Here is a 25,313-nt window from a genome sequence, read left to right as displayed (position 1 = left end):
CGGGGCTTAGCACCGTTCGCCGGCAGAGAGCAGGCACGGAGACGACCTGCTCTCTGCCTGAGGGGAGGCTGCTGGAGCAGCGCTGCTCCAGTGGCCTCCCCCAAACCACCGCTCGGTGCTAAGCCAGTCCAGGACAGCTTGTCCTGGACTGGCTTAGGTAACCAAAAATGCCGCCCTCCTTGAGGCCCTGGCATAGCGCCTCCTGAAGCGTTCGCTTGAGGTCGCCTCATGGGAGGTGCGGCGCTGGATGAGACACAGTTGATGGGTGTGAGGGGAAGATATGCTGGGCCCATGAGCCTTTAGTTATGCCCCTGATTGGCATCATGTCGAAAAAAAAGTCAACCATGTTTAGAATTTTCTTATAGTTGCCAGTCGATGGATGATCATCTTTCCATGTAAAAACACCACTTCAGTCTAATGTGCATGTCAACCTTAAAGGGGTTTTCTTGGATTTCCATACTGATGACCTATCCTTAGGATAGGTTCTCAACAAGTGATCAGTGAGGTTTGACATACCCAAGACTCCCAATGATCAGCTGTATGAAGAGATGGCCACTTTCCCAAGCACCACAGCCTCTACCCTTTGCTGATGATGTCACATTCATCGGCCACATGGTAGAGAAGTAACATAGTTCCATTCAAGTAAATGCAGCTGATTTGCAATACCAAGCACTGTTCCACCTCCAACAATTAACTATTTATATGTAAGCCCTAGAAAACACCTTTTAGGCTAAGGCCCCATCTAGCAAGCGGCAGCAAAAAAGCGCGGCAGGAAAAAACATAGCAACAATGTAGGTATGCTTCACATGCTACGATTTCAAAAACGGCAATAGTTTTATAAATCACAGCATGTCTGATGCATGTATTTTTCCGCAAAGTGTGGATGGGATTTACTAAAATATGGACAGGGACTGTAAAACGCTGTGGCCAAACCATGGCGTTTATACCACGTGGAGCCCTGGCCTAATATTCAGTATTCTAAGATTCAGTGACAAGGGAATTCTTCTCCATGAATTTCTATTATATTCACCTAACAGTGAGACTGATCAGCATAGTTTCTGGTCTGCCTAAATGACACAAATTTGCTCCCAATGTGCGGTTTATAATATTATAGCTGGGAGTACGTGTTCAGTTTAGCTGTCAAACCTCCAATAAGGTATTGAACAAATAAATTAGCTGCTATATCCGTGTTCCTTTCAACATCCTACAATGAAACTTGAGACTCCTCCTGCATACAGATCTAATAAAGACGCTGATTAGAAAATGCAAAGCTCTGCCAATTAGATGTGCTTGCTTGGAAAAAGTGACACCGTCCTGGAAGGGGCTGCAAGCAGACTCTGATACTCGGTGTCACTTTGCTTGCAGCTTATTATTAAAACAGGCGGATTCCCACCTCACTTGCTCTGATATGAGGAGAAACATCACACTGAGCATCTCGTTCGCACTGCTACTGAGTTTCTGCCACCTGTGAGATGCTCTCATAAAGTAAGCATAACGGAGAGTGTGACAAGTTGTGTTTATGAGCCAAGAGTCATCGCCTTGCCAAGTCCCGAGCAGCTGCCTCTCTGTCTTTTGTAACTCAATCAGCAGTAATTGCCATGTGCCAGTCTAGCCCAATGTACATAGGGACGAGCAATTCTGCCATCTGGATCATTAACTAGTTGCAGAACAATCTTAGCACCATATTGACTTTTAATAAACAGTTTAGGCTATCATTAGATCACTATGAAAAGAGATGAGCTAACAACTGAATTCCTGCTGAGTTGTGAGGTTCACAAAACTGCCAGATAGTCACATAATGACGTGGCCATCACATAAAGGACTCTTATAATACAGACTGAAATGTTTTCAGTCCATGTCTTGATTGGAAAAAAAGGGAAATACAAGGTTTTTTTTGCTTGGAAAGACAACCCGAGTCCATCTATAGCTTCTTCTTGTTCCACCACTTGCAAAGCAACACAACATATTTCCAATCCAAATATCCACGTGGCTGGCAACATAGAAAATACCTGACTGAATGGAAAAACTAGAAGCCCATCTGTTGACATTGTCAGAGGATCAGGATTAAAGCACTGATTAGATCTCAGGATTTACTGGCAAGTCTGAAAAAGATCTAAGTTGATATTTTGCTTGCTTGTTTTAGGGCCATAGCCCAGACAAGATGTGTAGCTACTAGTTGTGCACTGTGTTCATCCCGTAAGTTATTGTGAGAGCTACAGAACTAAATCTAACATCACAAAATTAAATGGGTTTTCTACCGAGATACCCAACATCCAAAATGATGAGTTAATCTAGGGAGCCACCAATACCAAAACTGGGAGTCGGCAGAATCAGAAGTAGATGGCTCTGTCCACTACATAGTCATGGTTCTCAATTACTGCCCCTCAAATCAATGGGAACTGTAGTAACTTGGCACTGACACTACACAGTGGATGGAGCTGTCTGCTTTCTGCTCTGCCCACTGTATAGTTCTGGCACAGGTGACTCCCAAGGTCTTATGTTCGATGGGGTCTGACACCTGGTAACTAAGGTTGGATCATCAATATGAAATGTCTGCTTCCTGCTCTGCCCCCTTATAGGCTCAAAAAACTGTATCAAACTCTACAATAAATAAGCCTTCTCGCAACGTGGGGATCTAAAAGAAGATTTCATAGCCAATTTTATAAATCTAGTGCAAAGTCACAAATCTGAAACAGAGGAGCAAGACGTGAGCGCACACCAGTGTGTAGTTAGAGTCAAAGGCCGGTAGTAGACGACCGTGCTGCCGTGAATTAAAGACATGGGTGGCACACAGGGACGTCCCAAGTATGCCATTCATTAAATGAATAGGAGCCACGGAAGCATGGGCCGCAAAATAGGACAGGAATAGGACCTGTTCTATATTTTGCGGCCCGGACTGTCGGCCAACACAGGACTGTGAAATTCAAGTGTGTGTGTGGGCCCATTGAAATGAATGGGTCAGAGTGCTATCCGTGAAATACACAGATAAAATACTGAACAAGTCCACGGTCATCTGCAACTTAGCTAAGGGTGCACTTCTGCGTCTTTACTTGTGTTAGCACGTGTATCAAATGAAGCTAAATATGTGTTTTGCATTTCTGATCAGTGTTAACATGTGTAGAAAGAGCAACATGTAGTAGCATCCTTATATGTTTGCAGCCTGTCATCCCCGACAGATTTATCATTTACAGCAGAAATCTTTCTATGATAGAAAGGAGTCTGAATACATAATTCATTACAGCTTGTTGTGTATGGCCATTCCATGGTTGTGCCCATGCTGACCTCAATGGCCATGTAAGCATCAGAGCTGAACCATAGAGCAATGGAAGAAGACTGAGTAGTCTGATGAATAACATTTTCTATTATGCCATGTGGATAACCAGGTACCTGGAAAATGTTCTGCTGAAAAACTTTAGATGCCACTTTAACATACTGTATATCACCCACCTAAATATTGTTGTATAACCCTTCATAATATTCCTTAATGGCAATGACTTTGTTTCCCAGAATAATGTCCCCAATCACACTGGAAAATTGTTCAGGGATGGTAGGAGAAACATGACAAGAAGTTCAAAGTGGTGACTTGGCCCACTGGACATCAATGAAATGTTGAACCATGGAGGCCCTACCTCACAACTTGCTGCTAGAAACCACAAATCTTCCTTAGAGGTCTTCTGGAATTCATGGCTTGACAGGTCAAAAAACATTTTTCTTCCAAATATACAAATGACTCCTTGGAGACTGGTCTAGACCAGCGTTTCCCAACTCCAGCCCTTGTAACAGGTCATGTTTACAAGATTTTCTCAGTAGGAATTTTCACCAAGGTTCTCTCTCTATGGCTTATGTTCCAGGGTCACTTGAAGATGGAGTCAAGCCACACTGGTGTAGAAGGCATAAAAATACGTATCCCACAGAAATCCTTGTTTTTGTAAATTTGAGGAAAACATTGTAAGTGCCCACACAACAGACCCCATCTCTGAGACATCTCCAAGTCCTTACATGATTGATTTATGGAACAACATCTTGCAATATTATACCACCACCAACAATGGACCTGCTGTATACATTGAAGCAAACGAAGAAATGTCTGCGGATTCTTAATAATTCAGTAACATTAACAGCTAGCCGGGAAATGCTCAATACTGGGATGTTCTAATTACCAGTCATGTTTTACATACACAACGAGAAAACACATTAGGGTTTATTAACTGAAATTACATTTAGATGCCGTAAACCACAGAAAACATTAAGACATTAGCTCTCGTTGGAAAATGCTGACAAGCACTGATACTCTGCAAAAATGTACTTCACAACTCATTCAATATATTGTTATGGAACCCGCACAGGGAATGGGCACATGTTCCAGTAACTTCACAAGGCCGTAGCTCTCCTGGCCTAAAGATTAAGGTAATGCCTTCATTTTAGCAATGTTGTGAGGTCATTGACGACCATGGATGTGCAGGGTTTTGGCTAAATGAAGGTGCTGCTACATGTGTCTGTAACCTATATTTGCAATCTTTGTTAATTTGTTCGAAAAATAAAATGTCCTTGAAGATTGTGGACAGTTTTTGGTTGTCCAAAACATCAAAGAAGGCAGTCCGAAAACTTTCCTGGGCAATGGCGTCTTTCCCATCGTCACAAGCTTATTAGATGGATAAGCCAAGACTATATATCTGATGTCATCTCGAAGTTCTATCCCCAAATATAACGATTAGAGATGAGCGAGTACTGTTGGGATCAGCCGATCCGAACAGCACGCTCGCATAGAAATGAATGGACGTAGCCGGCACGCGGGGGGTTAAGCGGCTGGCCGCTGTCAAAGCGGAAGTACCAGGTGCATCCATTCATTTCTATGGAGCGTGCTGTTCGGATCGGCTGATCCAAACAGTGTTCGCTTCGGCTGATCCAAACAGTGTTCGCTCATCTCTAATAACGATCAGTGGAAGAGCCTGACAGCAAAAACCAAACTAAGGTACTCTGCTGGTTCATGCCATTCCACCCCAGTGTGCCGGGATAGGACAGCCTGCTTATTGCCCTTCCCCATCCTCACCATGTCACTTGTAGGAGAGGGTATGGTCTTCTAGCCTCTTCCTCCTATCTTATTGATTATTATTGCTGTGCTGCCCCTACCCTGCATATGGATTGTCTATGTGGCTTTTACACCCTATATTATGATCCTTACCTCAACACTATAAGTACTGCAGACTATTTTACCAATGTGATCTTCAATATAGAGATACGTACGATTTTTTTTTCTAGACAACTTAGGCTATAGTCACATGACAACTGACGTTTTTTGTGGCCGAATCAATCTGTTTTTAAAAGGCTGGGCATCCATATCCATTTTACATTCATTCCATGTCGTTAGTCTGTTTTAAATGGCTCATTGTCATCCATTTTTAATTTTTTGGGCGATTTAAACGAACTTGGATTTCATTTGTCTTTTTTTCCTCAACCCTCTGATCCATTTTTAATTTCCATCACTCAGATGCAAGTCTGTTTTAATGGCCATTAAAAACTGACCCATTGACTTTATTGGGGCTGTGTGACTGTCAAAACGGACAAAGATTGTCTTTTGTCCATCGAAAAAACGGATATGTCAATAGACTTAGTGGGGAACATTTTTGAAACAGTCTGAGGCTAAGGCCCCGTGTAGCAAGCCGCAGCCAAGACACGCTAAAGGAAAGAGTTTTCCTCTGCGGACTTTCTGTCCCTATTAAACCTATATGGAAACCGCGATAGGTTAATTGACACGCTGCGGTTTACAAAAACATGAAGGTTTTTGAAATTGCAGCAATTCCTTTATGGATATTTTTCTGCAATGTGTGGATGGGATTAGGCAGAATTTCATTCACTTTGCAGGTACTGTAAAACGCCATGGTTTTTGCTGCAGTGTTTCTGCTACATGGGGCCCCGGCCTAAAAGAAGGAGAGTCAGGGACAGTTGCTAATCCTGGCAAAATATGACACTATTATTACAGTATGATGTAGTATGATGTGTAAGCAGTCTCCTATGGTGAATATACAAAGAGGCACAAGAGATAAATTGTATACACTTCATTCTTATGTCATTTATAGCTTATATTTTAGCCTGCATCATGTGTGTATGTATCTTATGTCCCCGGGGTACTGAATAATGTAGAATCAAAGCCTTGTGGACATTCTGATGTAATTTATTTGAGTAGGGGGTACTTGGCCTGGGAAGTTTGAGAACACTGGTCTATAGCACTGTCAAGACAGTATTTTCCTATATTCTCAATTAGGTCTGTGTCTGCTCTTTAGAACAGAAAGTCTATAGATGTATAATGAATGAAGAAACAGAACCAGTGCTTATTTCTGATGACCTGAGCAACAACAACCCCGAAGATATCTTTTAATTACGTCGATAAAGATATCAGCATGTGAGCCGGTGCCTGATGTTAATTGACTATCACTGGCAATGCAATTTAATATAGCACGGTGAAATCAATGGGAATGCAACATGTCACAGAGGAATGAATTGCTCTTCCTAGTGCTGCCACCAGAAGGCAATGTATAAACATATTCACACGTCATCTAGTGGTGCACCAACACAATGCCACCTGTATACGGCTGGTACCTGCGGTATGTAGAGTATATATTCTTATACGCTTAGAATTCTTAATAATTAGTATTAACTATATAGTAAAGTATTAATCTTAAGAAGTATTAGTATTCTTACAGAAGTACAACTTAAACAAAAGCATAGTAATACCTAGAAATATATTTTTTTATAACTAGATATACCCATGGCTGCTTTAACCATAGGGGAAACAATTCCCTGAGCCCTATGGTAGTGGGAGGACCCTCAGCTGACCCGAAATGATAAGAACAATTCAGGATTACATGTGCTATCCCGCTGTTCTGGGTATCAGATAGTGATTTGAACTCTATTTGTGTCCTTAGGATGCAGATAAAGTTGAATACAATGGTGGAGTAGGCAAATCACCTGATGAGACGGACTCTACAAACCACACAAGTGGCTCAGGTAGTGCAGCTCATGCAGGATGGCACATGAATGCGAGCTGTGCCAAGGTTTGCTGTGTCTGTCAGCGTAGTGTCAGAGGCACTACCAGGCGCTACCAGAAGACAGGCCAGTACACCAGGAGATGTGGAGGGGGCCGTAGGAGGGCAACAACCCAGCAGCAGGACTGCTACGTCTGGAACAGGAGGAGCACTGCCAGAGCCCTCCAGCAGGCCACAAATGTGCATGTGTCTGCACAAATGGTTAGAAACCGACTCCATGAGGATGGTATGAGGGCCCGGTGTCCACAGATGGGGGTTCTGCTCCCAACCCAACACTGTGCAGGACGCTTGACATTTGCAACAGAACACCAGGATTGGCAACTTCGTCATTGGCGTCCTGTGATCTTCACAGGTGAAAGCATTTTCACACTGAGCACATTACAGACGTGACAGAGTCTGGAGACGCCATGGAGAGCGATCTGCTGCCTGCAACATCCTTCAGCATGACCGATTTGGCAGTGGGTCAGTAATGGTGTGGGGTGGCATTTCTTTGCAGGGCCGCACAGCCCTCCATGTGCTCGCCAGAGGTAGCCTAACTGCCATTAGGTACCAAAATGAGATCCTCAGACCCCTTGTGAGACCATATGCTGGTGCGGTTGGCCCTGGGCTCCTCCTAATGCAGGACAATGCCAGACCTCATGTGGCTGGAGTGTGTCAGCAGTTCCTGCAAGATGAAGGCATCGAAGCTATGGACTGGCCCATCCGTTCTACAGACCTGAATCCGATTGAGCACATCTGGGACATCATATCTCACTCCATCCACCAACGTCACGTTGCACCACAGACTGTCCCACAGACTGTCCAGGAGTTGGCAGATGCTTTAGTCCAAGTCTGGGAGGAGATCCCTCAGGAGACCATCCACAACCTCATCAGGAGCATGCCCAGGCGTTGTAGGGAGGTCATACAGGCACATGGAGGCCACACACACTACTGAGCCTCATTTTGACATGTTTTAAGGAAATTACATCAAAGTTGGATCAGCCTGTAGTGAGTTTTTCCACTTTAATTTTGGGGGGACTCCAAATCCCTCCATTGGTTAATAAATTTGATTTCCATTGATGATTTTTGTGTGATTTTTGTTGTCACCACATTCAACTTTGTACAGAACAAAATATTCAATGACAATATTTCATTCATTCAGATCTAGGATGTGTTATTTGAGTGTCCCCTTTAGTTTTTTGAGCAGTCTCTATTACTGAATAATCACTGAGGCGGTAGGGGGTATTATGTGGGGGCTACTTCAGTGGATACTATATTAAATGGCCCACTTGAGGGGACATTAAATTATATGGGGGGGGGGGACAAACTCTAAATAAAATCTCTAAACCGGGCCCACTGATGATTTGAACCAGCCTTGTATATGCCATAAGAATCGTAGACTAAATAGTACAATTTGTAATAAGGACAATATAACACATCATCAGAAGTATATTGAGATATAACATAACAAACTTCAGTAATGTACTTTTTATTACTTTCTTCTGCCTTGTGGCGTTTGCAAGCATGCTATATATATATAGACCTGCGAGCAAACCACACAGTGACCCAGCACGAAAAGAAAATGCCAAGTTAATTGTCCTTACATCCGGCACAGCCTGTTAATAGGACTACAATACTGTCAATATTTCAGAGTAAGGCTTAACCCGGGAGCTTTTATCAACCACAGTGTGGAAGTGTTCAGTCATTTAGAATGGGGAGGGGGGGAGATGGGCACTTATGTGAGCAGGTGCTGGACACTATCATGCTGATTGTATACATCCATGCTGCTAATGTATGGTTATGTACTACAGGCTCCCTGGAGTGGGATTAGTTTAAGACAGCAAGTGATATGTGTTCTGGAAATTGATCTATCCTTTCTTTGGTGAACTAGCAAAGAGAGTAAATGTTTGTTATGCAGAGTGACATATACTGCTGTTATAGATTGGAAAGGGGTAAACTGTGCGGCAGCGCCATTCCTGATTCACAGATAAAAGGTAGTACTAACAGGATGGTCTCGCTTTCCTCATTTGCAAAACACAACCTTGCTCTGCTTGTGCAGGAAATTGTTATGCCTATACCATGAAGATCACATATTTATAAATCTTTTCCCACAATGGTATATCATTGCAAAATATAGGTTTGGCTGGCCCTCAACAAACTGACCCCAAAGTTCCTCTGCTATTGGGTGCCTAGATTTTTACACATGTATTTATTGTGGCACTGAGTTCAGTGCAGGTACTTGGTTTGCTTTAGGTTGAGGCCATATGCAGAAAAGCTGTTTGAGCCAATAGAAAGCAATTTTACTTAAAGGGGTTGTACAGGAGATACTATTGTTTTTCCAGAAGTTTGGAGAAAGTAAAAAATTTAAAAAACAAAACAAAATGCATACTCACAAGTCCCCAGAGATCCAGTGTCCCAGGCCAGCATCCGCTCCTGTGCTGCACCAGACCTTGTTCCTGCAGATGTTCTCTATATATGTGACCGCTGAGGCCAAACAGTGGTCTCAGAGACCTGTGGAAAGCATCCGGGATGTCACTCACATACATCACATGTCCTTTCCTTAGGCTGCTGATTGGCCTCAGCGGTCACATGCAGTGAGGTCTTCTGCAAGGAAAATCCCTTGGGAACCACAGGACCAGACATGGGGGTGGACACTGGAACACCGGGACACTTAGTTTTGACTACAGCAAAATCTGCAATAAAAATTAGACTTTTCTGCAACAGTCTCCACTGACATGTCCATTGCAGTAAATACTTGTAGAAAATGTTCGGCCAATGGTCAGCCAAAAATAAGAGTGTTTGGCGTGATCACCTGCTTTTGGCCAATCATCGCTCACATTACACAGATTCACTAAATTTTGTTTTTAACTTATCTACCTTCCAATTGGGCAGTTTAGTTGTTGATGAAGTTCATACAAACAATTCCACCATTACAACTGTCCAAAGACCAGAGTGTATGGTTAATACTGTCCAATAAGTGCTGCCTGTTCCACAATGTATAGAGACACATACCTACAAGATGAATTATGAAACCCATGACACATGAATCACATGAGCACGAGTAAAACCCCATAGAGGATTTCATACATAAAGAAAACAGGTGTATATATAAGGGGCAACTTTTAAGCCCCGTATCATTCTTAATTGTTCTGCCCTACAATATACTCTAACATAAAGGATCCTCTTACTTTACGTACCATCTTACACTAGAGCTTAGTTGGTACATTCTAAATGCTATCACTATTAGGAAAAGCACCTAAATCCATGGACCTCGCTACACTAGAAGACCAATGTTTTGCAGGCCACTTTCACACACAACAGGCGGTGTTTACCCAAACTAATTATTAACAGGGATGTCTATAGCGTGACATCATTGTGACCCTGGTATCAATGTCTAGAAATGCTAGAAAGTTTTGTTCTCCCTGGTACCAATGGTGCATTACAGTACCTGGAGCTGCCAACAACCTGGAAGCCACATATGACTCCAGAACCACTGGTTTAAAAATATTGCACCACCGCAGTGATCATGTGGCTAAGAACCACTGGTCTATATTACATGCTATACTCCATGCAGGTGAAGAACCCTCACTCACGGCTGCAGGTTCCATGCTTATTTTATAAACATAATGAGCACTTCTATCATTACCGACGAAGAAGCTCAATGCAGATAGCGGCACCCAGGGAGCAAGTGGTGAGCGGCATTCATCAGTCACCATTCTGCTGATGTTACAGTAGGCCCTTGAGCAGAGAGGAAGCCTGGAGCAGAGCTAGGGCGCCAATACCTGCCATGAGCACTCCCATCAGTATTGGCTGGGGGTGCCTAGAGTATCAGTAAGGATGGTGCCTACAGGCATGCATGGGTAGGGGGGACCTGCATGTAATATAGATATCATTTGACATGGGGGCATTGTGGGGTACACTATATTACGTGGGGGCACTGTGTTGGCCGTAACAACTGTTTGGGGGTACTTGGGTGGGACTTTTTTTTATTAGGGGGTACTTCATTTGAAAACGTTGAGAAACACTGGTCTATATTAACAGGTGGATTCCAAATACATCATGCTTTTACCTACCTGTGTCTGCCAGGCCCTCATATTTTTAGGAAAATGTTTTAGCACATTTTCCATGAAATAAATCTATATAATTTTTAACTTATGATATTTTGCTAACCAGCAGTAAGGAGCTAAATGAAAATGCATGCCTTATAGACAATTTTCAGAATCACAGATACATATAATTCCTTTAGGCCGGAAAAGCCGCGATTTGGCCGTGGCGGAAATACTGCGGGAAAAATCGCAGCATTTTACAGTACTTGCAAAGTGGAAGAGATTCATGCGAATCCCATGCCCATTTTGTGGAAAAAATTGCAGCGCAGACATGCTGCGATCTCCAAAACCATTGCGGTTTTGAAAATCGCAGAATGTCAATTATATTTACGGGAACGCCGGCGGCTTTCCCATAAGAGGAAAACTCTGTGAACTTTCTGTTCAAAGTACTGCAGGAGAACCACAATGTGTTCACGCCGCTGTTGTTCCCACAGCGCTTTAGTGCTGCTTTTCCGCCCAGTGGGGCCTTAGCCTTAGGCTTAGGCCGCACCTAGGTTTGGCTAAAAAAATGCAGCAAAATCTGCAACAAAAGAAGCTTCTTTTCCGCAATGTGGAGTCTCAGCCATAAAAAGAGTTGGGGAACGTTTCACTGCATAACTAGTAATATTACATTTGGGTGTCTTGAACACATCAGAACAGATAATGTAGGGTATAACTGGTGTTCTGGGAGCAGAAGGGTCAACTATTGATTGGCCTATAGAGATGAGCGAACACTGTTCGGATCAGCCGATCCGAACAGCACGCACCCATAGAAATGAATGGAAACACCTGTGATGCTGACTTTGCTGGCGGCCGGCATCACAGGTGTTTCCATTCATTTCTATGGGTGCGTGCTGTTTGGATCGGCTGATCCGAACAGTGTTCGCTCATCTCTATCTGGCCTACTATGCTACATATCCATATTTATTCATGTACTGTACTGAGATTACATGAGTCTCAATCTTAATCCAAGTTGAAGAAAACATACAAAATACATGCAAATGTTTCCCTTGGTTGGAATTATAAAAATGAGCAACCTGCAAAAGGGATGACTCAAGGATGTATTGACTGCCGGTTTATTGTGGGATCTATGTTTTCAGCACATACTGTTTCTATATACATTTCTTAGATCCTTTACCTCTCTGGTTACTCTGTCCAAGTATATTCAGGAAATTCTAAAAACTGAAACTATTATTTTTAATAAATATATATGGATAGAGTGATATTAATATTCACATTAGAGCTCTGGTCCTCCAAGCACTAGACAAATACGATAGGGAAAAACACATATGTTTCGTTACAAACCAGTGTGAAATATCATGACATGGACAAATATCAGCCAAAAGCTAACCCAAAAGTCAGTATTTGTAACAAGATGTCCACTGTACCCTTCGCTCTGATCTACTTCATAAAAACCTTTCCTTTCACGCTGTCAAGGCCAGAGCCAAGAGGTGTATAAGAGAGCTTGTCTTATACTGGGAGAGAGCCATAAAGATGTATTTATACAGCAAACTCATTTCAGGGATGGTAAACCCAGCTCCTTATAGGTTTCCTCATAATAAAGCCCTTTTATTTCTTCCTTGCCAGCATTTACCTCTATTCCGTGTTTATTTTCCTTCAATTAGACCATTGGCTTCCCAGGGGAGTTTACCTTTTCCGCCCTGTTCTGAACAGGCCTAGAGTCAGGCCTCCCGTAATTACTTGTCCTAGTAAATTAGGGAAGACTAGCAAAATACCAACAAGGACTTCACCTCAGACACCCATATGGGACATTCATCATCGCTAAGGTGGAACGAGAACGCTTTTTTTTTTAAGCAGCATTTTTGCAGAAGGCAGAGATGTGAAGGCGAGGTTATGTTTGTGTTTGTTGGTCTGTTTGATGCAGATTCCAAGGTAAGAAAATAAATATAACAAATATAAGAGCCTGCGGAAAGTCATTTTAAGAGTGGAAAATCAGATTACAGCAAAGCAAACAGGAATAACCTGAAACTTCACAGCTCTCAAGATTTCAGCAGTCAGCCCTTTCTTGGAAGATATCTGAATAGCTTCTATTAAATGGTGACCGGTCATATGGAAAGTCTGGCAAGTGACACTCCAAAGAACGTTTAAGGGGGTCTTGCCATTATGGACACTTATTCCCTATCCACAAGACAGTGGATAGATGTCTGATAGCTGGGTCCAGTGCGCTTGCATGACCAGTGCTTAAAGGGGTATTCCCACGTTGCATACTCACCAGTCTTCGTTGCTGTAAAATCTTCTGTCTTCCTGCTTTGTTGCGTCATTGGTGGGCGGGGTTACATATGCAAAGCCAGCGGCGAGATGCCGCTGGCTCTGCATGCACGCTCATAGATAGTGAAACCAGTCTAGCCTTCAGAATGCGAATACAGACCCGGCATCCGCTGTAATAGAGAGGCGGATGCCGGGGAGTGTAGATGCCGGCACAGGTGCCTGCAACATCGCTATGCTCCTGCCCTGCATGAAGCCAGCAGCAGCAGAAGCAATGTTGTTATTCTGCTCCTCCACACCCCCCCCCCCCCCCCCCCCCACCACCGGAATAGCAGCATCGCTCCTGCCGCTGCTGGCTTCATGCAGGGCAGGAGCATAGCGATGTTGCTGGCATCTGTGCCGGCATCTACACTCCCCGGCATCCGCCTCTCTATTACAGCGGATGCCGGGTCTGTATTGGCGGCCCCTTCCCCCCAAAGGGTAAACCACCCTCCCCCCTCCAGGCTCGCTCCCGTGCACTTAGCCCCTCCTCCCTCTCCCCTCAGAGCAGCAGATACATCACTTGACTTATGACCAGATAAGTCAAGGGATGTGTCAAAAAAAAAAAAGAATAAAGTGATATAGTGGACAAACAAAGCAGTTTGCTGAAGCAATGTATTTAGGAAAAGTCTTACATCCACATTAACCAGCAGTATAGATAGGATCCTTGTGATGGGACAACCCCTTTAATTCCCTTTTATGGAGCTGCGGGTGCATTACAGTCCTTGTCCTGTGGATAGGGATAAGTGTTGATAACGGGACAACTCCTTTAAGGGTGTGTTCACATATTCTCTACCTCCACACTTATGCTGGTTTTGTTGACATACAGAAAAACCAGAGGGAAAAGTTGACTGAAAGAAGGCACCTGATGTATATCTGTTGCTCCAAGCACAGGCCCGACCCTGCAAGGAACCAAACACAAAAACACTGCAGGTAATATTACTTGACCTACCTCCTGAAGCCATCCTAGTATCATCTGATACAATTGATGTACCAAAATCCGAGAACTGATCCCATAAAAAAAAAAAAATTCTGAAACATACAAATGGTGGTACTGGTGGTATCATCTGTTACAATGGCCCCAGGCATGTGCGTTCCTCAAACATTAGTTATTAGTGAAAATTAGAAAATTTGGGCAAGGAGCCACGATAAAAGCTAAGAAAACCTTGGCCAGAACTATCTCTAATGGAAAAAATGAAACAACGAAAATTTTACTGATAGAAGTACCAGCAAAAATAAACAGGAATGATGTTGCCTTTTTACTCAACTTTTGGTTAGAAATGTGTTCATATTCTGTGTGCAGGCCATTTTATAACATGTTTGTTCAGGTAGAAGGCAAACCCGAGGTGACCTTCCTTATCAAAAGTACAGAGGAATCTGTCCATGTGAGGTCAGGTTAAGGAAGAAGACACCTAGCTGTTGGTAAACATACCAGTCAATACGTACAGTACATTGGGAAAAGCTTCTTGTACTTAAAGGAGTTGTATAGCTCCAAATCAAATTTTCATGATGATGGCCTATCCACAGGATACTTATGTGATCTATAGGGGTCTGACACCCAAACCCCACAGAAGTCGGGGACAAGTTCAACACGGTTCCTATTCAAGTAATAAGAGTGGCACAGCAGCCCTGCCCATTGTATAGTAAGGGTAAGTTCAGCATCCAGTCGCGCAATCCGCTCCGGATTAGGCCCAAGGAATTGGCCTAGTCGGGAGGAGGGAGTGTCTTCAGGTGGAATCACGAGGCGATACGGCCTGAACAATGAGCACCTCACTTCTTTTTCTGGGAGCCGGAGCAAGACGGCCTCAAAATCCTGACCAAAATACTCCGTGTGAACTTGCCCTCAATAGTTCTAGTAAGCTGAAGCACCGCTCCTATTACTTGAATAGCATCCAGTACCTGGAGGCTGATAGAACGGATGATCTGTGTGGGGTCCAGGTGTTGGTCCCTGACAGATCACACAGTGATGTCTTTCCTGTGGATAGGTCATGAGTAAGAAAATTTGATTTGGGGGCATTTACCTAACGCCATTGGAATCAAGCAGTCCATAACTGGCGTATGGAAAGTTTATGTTTTTCCAAGTCCTCTAAGTGGAATAAGTCATTAAAGTGAACCTATTAGTTGATTTCTGCTGCCTTAAGATCAGCGGTGAGAAGCTAAGTTAAGATATATAGCCTTAGAATTAGACTTGACAATGCAGGCCTAGAATGAGTTCAGATCAAACGATAGATTTGCAGATATTATCACCATTCACAACAAAAACTGGTAGAAGTAGCTGACTGGCTGCGTAGAATTCCCACTGTTCACATGAAGTTTGATCTTAATATTTTTTCTATTGTATAAACTCAGCAGCAAGTAGCAATAAAAATAAAGCAGGTGTGCCTAGGGAAAGATGTTGATATGGTTTCAAAACAGCTTCTCACCGGAAAATCCCTGCCTGCCTATGAACGGCAGGGGGCATACTCGATTTCACTGTAATTAAAACTCAAGAAACTGATACCCTAGAGATGTTCCGCTTAAACACTGCAAAGTCACAATGTCAGAAAGAACATTTAACCGCTTCCTGCATGTGATTCTGAGCTGTAAATCTACCTGCTGCTTGGCTTTGTAGCATGAACAGTAGAAAATAGAAACACTTTTTGGTATATAGAGTCACTATTATACCCCATATGATTTGAAATAGTTTAAAAAAAAATATATCTATGAACATGGGCTGAAAAATGCTAAATAACAAACTTCATACCTCCCAACTTTTGAAGAACTGAAAGAGGGACAAGTCGTCAAATTTAGCTCCACCCACTTTTATGTTGACTCCACCCATTCTCATTTATTTTTCATGCGCCCCCACACAGTACAATCCTCCTACAGTCACCCGTAAATTATATGTTCCCCCTCCATCTCTGTCCCCCGTTTCATGTCCCCCATCTCTACCCCCAGATTCATGGCCCCCCATCTCTACCCCCAAATTCATGTCCCCCCATCTCTGCCCCAGTTTCAAGTCCCCCATCTCCGCACAGTTTCCTGCCATTCTCCTCCCCTACCTTCATGGGCCCCCTTCATTATGTTCCACCTCAATGTTTAACAAAAAAAAACCACTTATACTCACCTTCCAACGCTCCCCCGCCGCTCTCTTCGCAATTTCACTAACAGAGTTTTAGGCGTGTTGTGACATCATCACATCGCACTTACATATCCACTAGCCAGAGCCCCACGGCAAAGCAAGGAGCTGAGCTGTGACAGCTCCTTGCTTTAGTCGTGTATGTATTCAACTCAGATCTGCGTCTTCCAGACGCAGATCTGAGTTGAAATCAGGACATACCTCCCACCGACCAGGACCGTGGGACAGGACACCAGAATCGTGAATGTCCCATGGAAATCGGGATGGTTGGGAGGTATGAAACTTTACAAAGAATTCAATTTTACCAGTTTTACTCCAGTCCCTGGCCACCGCGTCTCCCGCTTCCAATGCGACTGTAGAGGCCGAAAAATATGCAATATAGTCACATCCCATAGTGATGTAGGCACTAGCCATCGTGGTCACTTTCACATGAGCAAAACATACATAGACAACAGTGGGTGACACATAAAACTGTCAGTGGATAATCGAAGCAAGAGCTATTTTGCAATTGTGACTTGACGTTCCAGAAAACCCCTTAAAGATGGGGCCACACAGGCAGTAATTGTAATGGGTTAGCCCCTGTGAACTTGCAGCTAGCTGATCTGCTGCAGTCTATAGTAGCAGTGTGGAGGGTGAGATTATAAAATCTCATCCACATTCTGCAGTTAAAACTCATAGCAAAAACTGAGTGCAACCTGAACCTCTCAGGAAAGAGAAAATGAATGAAAGGGATATATATATATATATATATATATATATATATATATATATATATATATATATATATATATATGCCAAAATGGAGCAATTTGTGAAACCCATGAATCAGTAGATTGTAGAGCCAAGTTTAGCAGCAAAAATTTGAACATTATAACGTTGCTTCAACTCATTGCGGTTTGTGGATATTTGTTCATGTACGATAGATGGCCTCAGACTTGACTTTAGTTTACAGAGCAGTTCACGGTCAACAAGGTGCCCGGGTTCTGTGGCCGCAAAACAAGATCACTCAGATCATCACCCCTCCGCCTTAGTGATTGATGGCTGGTATTTGGTGTTTGTGCTGATAGGCTGTGCTTGGTTGTTGCCACATGTGGCCAAACATCTCCACTTTGTTCTCATTAGTTCTGATGCAATTTTACAAACTGAAGCCATATAGCCAAGTTCTCCTGGCAACTGTTCCAAAAAAAACCCATACTTGTTCAGCCTTCTAATTGTTTTGTCATGTTTTTAAACATTTAGCATGCTAACTGAGGCCCGTATAGTCTTAGATGTAGCTCTTGGGTTTTTGTAATTTCGCACAATGACTAGAGATGAATTTGCTGTCACATCCACTGCTGGTAAAAATGTAAACTTAGTTGCTGTAGAATCATGTTTGAAATTGTATGGAAATGGCCTTATAACCTCTCCCAGATTGATGGAAAACTTCTCTAAAATCGTTGCTGATATCTTTCATCCATGGCATTGTGTTAATATTTGCATGAATGCTCCAAACCAGCAAACTGCCAAAACCTCAAGGTTGTCACACTTGCTGAAGATCAGTAAATCAGAGGGATTTGATTAGCTGCACCCTTTTAATTACTATGGAAGGAATATATTTTTCACACACTGCTTCTTTGTTTTGGCTTAGTTTTCATTACCTAAATACTAACACAATGTAATTTATGATGCGTTGTTCATCTGAGGTTATATTAACCTAAGTTTAAGTCCGTGCATGGACCAGATGTTTGTATGATATCTTGATACATAAAGCCATAGAATTCAAAGAAGGTATATCATGGAGCAAAACTATCCAACATTATAATTACAATATAGTCCGAATGCACAAAAACTAAGAACTGCTGAAAAAAGGTGCAAGTGCAGGTGGTTCAAAACTGCTTCAAGGGAAAAATATCTTAATGCGACCAACCATGAAGTAAGCCATAATAATCCAAAGAAAAATATCTATTTATAAATATTAGAGGCATTTATGGCTATATCTACAGGATAGGCTATAAATGCCAGTTACTTGCAATTAATTTAGGAACAGTGGTTCCTGAGTCCCATTGAAAGGCGCAGTAATGGGAAAGGGCACAAATGCATGGGACTCTCTATTCACTTGTACAAGACTTTAAAAAAATAGCTGAGGCTATATGGAGGTACCCGAGCTTCCATCTTCCCCTTATGTCCCATAAGGCAGCAATTTTTCTTTTCCGTCCACATCTAGGGAGGTTAGCCACAGTGCTATGGGCTTTAAACTTCTTGATGACACTGCAGACGGTAGACACAGGAACATTCAGGTCTTTGGAGATGGACTTGTAGCCTTGAGATTGCTCATACTTCCTCACAATTTTGCTTCTCAAGTCCTCAGACAGTTCTTTGGTCTTCTTTCTTTTCTCCATGCTCAATGTGGACACAGGTCAGAGGTTGAGTCAACTTTAATCCATTTCAACTGGCTGCAAGTGTGATTTAGTTATTGCCACCACCTGTTAGGTGCCTCAGGTAAGTAACAGGTGCTGTTAATTACACAAATTAGAGAAGCATCACATGATTTTTCAAACAGTGCCAATACTTTTGTCCACCCCTTTTTTATGTTTGCTGTGAAATTATATCCAATTTGGCTTTTTGACAATTCTTTTTGTGGTTTTCCATTGAAGACAAATTAAATGAAGATAATAATACCAAAGAATTTGTGATTGCAATCATTTTCTGGAAGAAAATGAGTATTATCTGACAGAATTGCAGGGGTGCCAATACTTTTGGCCAACACTGTATAGGAGTGCAAATTTTGCAGTTGGGCCAAGTAGCTTCATCAATAACTTTGGTTGCTCTAACCCTAGGTAGAGAAAGAGATAAAGGGAGTTGTAGTCACCTTTAGGCAAATAAAACATGCTTGGCTCATCCTTCATAATTTGGCTAGGTCTTAGAAGACGCAAAAGTTCCAGGTCATATCCTTGGCCTAGTTATGCTATTGAGCATTGGCTATTTATGGAGCCCAGATTTCATCTCAGCTTGGCTTGGTGTGATAAAATAACAGTCTTTTGTTTTCTGGGTTTGGCTGCCGGTTTGTCAAGAATCATCAAACATGGTTACACGATAAGAAAAATCTCATCAAAATATACAGTATAGAATAACCTACTTACTATCTTCGGTAAAGGGAACCATGATACAACCTGTAATACAACAAAGCACACACAGTTTTACACAATAACAAACTGGCTTCTCCCTATAAAGTCACGACTCAAAGCTGTTTATATATGAGTTGGACAATCTCAAGTGTCCTTATTAGACTTAGGAAAACTGTGTTGTACCATTCCCTTTGAGTCGTAGCTAGGCTTTCCTTCACCTGGAGCCAGTGGTGTAACTAGGAATGGCAGGGCTCCGTGGCGAACTTTTGACATGGCCCCCCCCCCAAACCGACACCGAAGACCTCGACCGACCCCTCCTCCGCACTCTATTATTTCCCTTAGTAAGCCCTGCACACAGTATTATGTCCATTCGTGGCCCCTGCACACAGTATCATGTCCCTTAGTGGCCCTGCACACAGTATTATCCCCCATATCCCCCTGCAAAGACCCCCGAGTATAATGATAGTATTTGTGGGGCCTGCGGTTACACTTACCAATCCCGGCTCCGCCAGGATCGGCAAGTAATTAGGGCCCATAATGGCCTATTAAAAAAACCAAAAAAAAAACCGCAGTAGCGGCTGTCACCGGGCCCCCTAATGGCCCGGGCCCTGTGGCAGCCGCCTCCGCTGCCTCTATGGTAGTTACGCCCCTTTCTGGAGCAAAGGTTCAGTTTGCTGCCCTTACTCTGCACCTAAATACATAAGTGGACTTTTGGCATTCAACCTCTGACAACTAGCACCCGATGCACACATCCCTATCCCAGTTCCCCAGCTGTGCTCCTGCCTTTCAATCTGGACAAATATTTCTTACTTCTTGTTGTGTGACAACAGTAACATCCCTTATATATGCAAGTATACGAGCAAATCTGCTTTTTGGAAAATGACCACCACAAGACGTAGAAGGTAGTCTACAGAAGGAGCACCTACGGGATGACTACAGGTATAAGTCACAGGTAATGGTTTTGTCTAAACAGAAAGTTCAAAATACAATAGCAGCCAAAAGAAACCTGGTTAATAAAGTTAATAGTCAACTCTTTCACAGACATTGATAAACTATGTATGTCATGGGAGTGAACAGGGTAAACTAAATAAAAAAAACATGAAATATTTCAGAGGTTTTAATTAATCCATAAGGAAAGCACCAGGTGGACTGAAAAATGGATGCCACTCACTTCTCCTAATGTCCCCCGTAAACACTATGCTCACAAACTAGATGCACTGCATGAAATAACACAGCCTACTATTTTATTCCAAGTATTGATGAATTTACCCACTCTGAGCTTCTTCCTATAAAGCTTTCCCCACTTTTAAGGGGTTTCCCATCAAAGCATATTGCCCCTAATACAATGGACAGGGGATAGCTTAGAGATTGGTGCTCAGATCCTACTGATGAGGAGAACAAGGCGCTTTAGTCCTCTTTTCTGAATACAGCAGTGGTTGGCCATTCCATTCTTTTCAATAGTAGTACTGGAGATAGCCAATGTACAGCGTTCAGCTATCTCCAGTACTCCCATTGAAATGAATGGTGTGATGTGCCCACTACCCCATTTAAAATGGGGGTAAAAGTCCCCCATTCTCCTGATCAATGGGAGTGAGTCTGAGTAGTTAGAGCCCGACCAAACTGCAAGTTAGGATATGGAATAACTTGCTTTCATGGGAAAACCTCTTTCATGTAGGATGCTGCATCAGAATGAGTTTTACGAGGGTACAAGTAGGGTTTATGGGCCTCCCCAGCACTTGTTAGAAGTAGGCAAGCTACATAAATAACACAGATTGAACAGAGAAAGGTCAGAAATGTGGAAGAGACTCAGGGACATCGTAATACTAGAAGTCATCCGCCTATATAACTATGAAATTGCCTGGTACAAAGCTAATATTATGTATATGTCAGAGTGGCTGGGAATTAATTCTTTGTGAGCGGCGAGATAATAAGGAATGCCTACTGCAGCCAAATACAGAGATGTCATCTGCCTCATATTTCTAGGGACAGCCCCAGGTTTACACATTTGTTCCTTAGAAGTTTATCCCTTTTAGCATATAACACTTCTAATATGTGTGAGGCCATCATTCCCATTATTGTATTATAGTACATGCAGTAAAACCTCTCCAAAAGCCCGCTCCAGAAGACCACCTCCGTATGTAGACCAGATTTACTGGCAGGTTTTCAGTTCCATCACATATAGAACAGTACAGGATAATACACATAGTGATGTCACAGTACAATGAGAATGCACATAGTGATCTCATAGCATGGGGATAATACACACAGTGATGTCACAGTACTGGAATGATACACATAGTGATGTCATAGTACAATGAGAATGTACACAGTGATGTCATAGTACAATGAGAATGTACACAGTGATGTCATAGTACAATGAGAATGTACACAGTGATATCACTGTACAGGAATAATACACATAGTGATGTCACAGTACAGGAATAATACACATAGTGATGTCACAGTACAGGAATGATGAATATAGTGATGTCACAGTATGGTGAGAATGTACACAGTGATGTCACAGTAGAGGAAAAATATACATATTGATGTGACAGTACATGTGGTAGTGTTGCTCCTTATACCTGTGATTCTTAGCTCCAGAAGTTTACATTATGTAAGGGAATTGCTTAATTGGCAATGCCTTAATAACTCATGTATCAATAAGTATAAAAGTAACAAAAAAGATGTTATAAAACAAAGTTTTTGAAAAATTGTGTTTGGGATTTTTCGTGATTATAAGAAGACATTAGGCTAAGGCCACACATTACGGAAATGCAGCGTGTTGGTTTTGGGTTTTTTTTTGCAGATTTTGCTGCGTTTTTTTGAGCCTAATCCAGAGTACATTTAACAGAAGGGAAACATCTAAATGCTTATTTATATTTCCCTTTTTTTTTTTTTTTTTCTCAAACCACTCCTGTATTTGGCTCTCAGAAATGCAACAAACTCTGCTACAAAAAAAGCTGGGTTTCTGCAATGTGTGGCCACAGCCTAATGTTGGGGCCCCTCGTGTCATATAAACATCACGATTTGTCCGCGGCAGAAACGCAACTGCATAGTGGATGGGATTTACACTGCGGTAAAAAACGTGTGTTTTTGGAAATCGCAATTACCATATATATATACTTGAGTATAAGCCGAATTTTTCAGCACAATTTTTTTGCTGAAAAAGCCCCTCTCGGCTTATACTCAAGTCAAGCAAAAAAAAAAAAAAAAAATTAATTTTTTTTAGAGAGGGGGGGTCTATGAGCAGCCGCAATAGTAATGTATAGAATCTCCCATACAATAGTGGGGAAAAAAGAAGCTTTAAAAAAAAAAAAAAAAAGTTCTAAATCCCTCCTTTCCCTAGAATACATATAAAAGTAGAAAATGACTGTGAAACACAAACACATTAGGTATCCCTGTGTCTGACAGTGCCCGGTCTACTGAATATAGGGGATCTGCAGTGCTCCTGTTCCATCGGGAAGGGGTTAATAGAAGCACTGCAGATCCCCTATATTCAGCCAGGCGGAATTCCAAGTGGGGGTAAGAGAAAAACACAGTCCTCAAGCTCAGGGAAGGGGCAGACAGACAGCCAAAACACCCCCTCCCCTTTCCCAGCATCTACTGCACCCAAAAACTCCATCCATTTACATTTTTGGCATTTTCCAGCAGCTGCTGCATTCCCCCCCCTCGACTTATACTCGAGTCAATAAGTTTTCCCAGTTTTTTGTGGGAAAACTTGTGTCAGCTTATATTCAGGTCGGCTTATACTTGAGTATATACGGTATACCTATGGAAACGCGGGCAGTTACCCTGTAGGTATAATTGAAGCCAAAGGTCTGCAGAGGAAACCTGACTTATAAGCAATTTGAATACTGTCTATTATTTCTCATTAAGTCCTACATACACAATGGAGTATATAGACTCCTGAATGTGTAAATTGAATAGCGCCTTATACTGTACGTATATGCTGACACTGCTGCACTGTGTACACACAATGGGTGTTGAGGCCCGGGCCAGTCTTCATATCCTGCTCTCCAAACACTCAACTGACTAGTGATGGAAAAGCCTCTCAGATCAGCCTCAACCACAGAAAGTGCGGCCCTTGCTGCATATTTTATGGCCTTGTATATGAATAAGTAAAGAATGCGGAGAGTAAAAGGGGCCAGACACAGAGAGCTAACTGTTACGTGAAGTTTTATTACTTGCAAGCTGGCACCATTTCATCTAAAAGGCTTTGTAAGTGAGGTGATAGATTCTCCTTTATGGTCTTTAACACTGTGTCTGCCAGATAGCTTAGCCATACACAGCTTCATAGCTTACAGGGTCAGAGGCACAACTTGAACCTTATGAGACCCAATGCTAAACCTATGACAGGGCCCATACCTACCATATTCCATTTATGGAGGAGGGACCTTCAGGCCTCTTTACGTATAGGAGATAGGGGGCAACTGCTACCTCTGTACCTGCATAGCTACTGCCATATGCCAAGTTTACATACAAATCTGCTAGGATTAATCATTGCGCAGAATACTTAGACATAGACTTAGGATCTATTCACACAGAGTTTTTTGATGCTGATTTTGACGCTGAATCCATATCAGAATCCACTTCTTATTTTCCACGTGGATTCAGCGTCAAAATCAGCGCCAAAAAAACTCAGTGTGAATTGACCCTTAGGCTGAGGCCCCACGTTACCGAGACAAATCTTTTATTTGTTGCAGATTTTGCTGTGTTTTTGAGCCAAAGCCAGGAGTGGACTAGGGAGAAGGTAGAAATGTAAGTACTTCCTATATATTTCCCATTCCTTTCTGCTACTCCTGTGTTTGGCTTTAAAAAAGCAGCAAAATCTGCAACAAAAGCTAAGTTGGGCCTTAGGGTTAGACTAAGGCCCCCATAGCAAGCTGCAGACAAAAAATTCTGCAGGAAAAACCGCAGCAGAAATGTATCACAGTTTTTACTTTTCACGGAAAGTCCTCAGAGTTTTCCTCTTCAGACTTTCTGCTTATACCTATATGGAAACCGCCAGTGTTTCCATAGGTGTAATAGACATGCAAAAATTTACAAAAACGCAGTGTTTTTTTAAAATCGCAGCATGGCTGATGCGGATATTTTTCTGCAATGTGTAAATGGGATTAGCCAGAATCCCATCCACTTTGCAGGTGCTGTAAAATGCTGTGGTTTTGCCATGGCCTTTATGCTACGTTGTGTTAATGGGAATGTTTCTGTTCCTTTTGTGTTCGGGGATTGCTGTTTAAGCGGTTTCCTAATAAATTCTAGTAAATTTAAAGGGGATGTCGAGGCAAAAATGGACAAAAAATTCATACTCACCCGTTTCATATGCTCACGATCCAGTCCTTCTGCTCAATGGATTTCTTCCGGAGATCCATTGAAGCCGCTGATTGTCCTGCAAAATGCTGCATTTTTTTCTCCAGCAGCCAAAAACACTGCGTTCATGTAACGTGAGGTCTAAACCTAAAGCTAATGCCCCATGTAGTAGGCCGCAGCAAAAAAGCGCTGCAGCACAAAACCATAGTGGAAAAGTAGGGTGGTTTTCACAAAAATTTGTGAACTTTCTGCTTCAATTATACCTATAGGGAAATCGCCGGTGTTTCCATAGATATCATTGACATACTGCGATTTCCAAAATTTGCAGAGACTGTAAAATGCAGCAGTTTTTTCTGCAGCCAACCACGGCATTTTCACCACATGGGACCCCAGCCTCTCAAAAGAAAAT

This window comes from Leptodactylus fuscus, chromosome 6 (assembly GCF_031893055.1).
Source record: "Leptodactylus fuscus isolate aLepFus1 chromosome 6, aLepFus1.hap2, whole genome shotgun sequence".
Classification (NCBI taxonomy): Eukaryota; Metazoa; Chordata; class Amphibia; order Anura; family Leptodactylidae; genus Leptodactylus; species Leptodactylus fuscus.
This window is presented reverse-complemented; position numbering follows the sequence as displayed.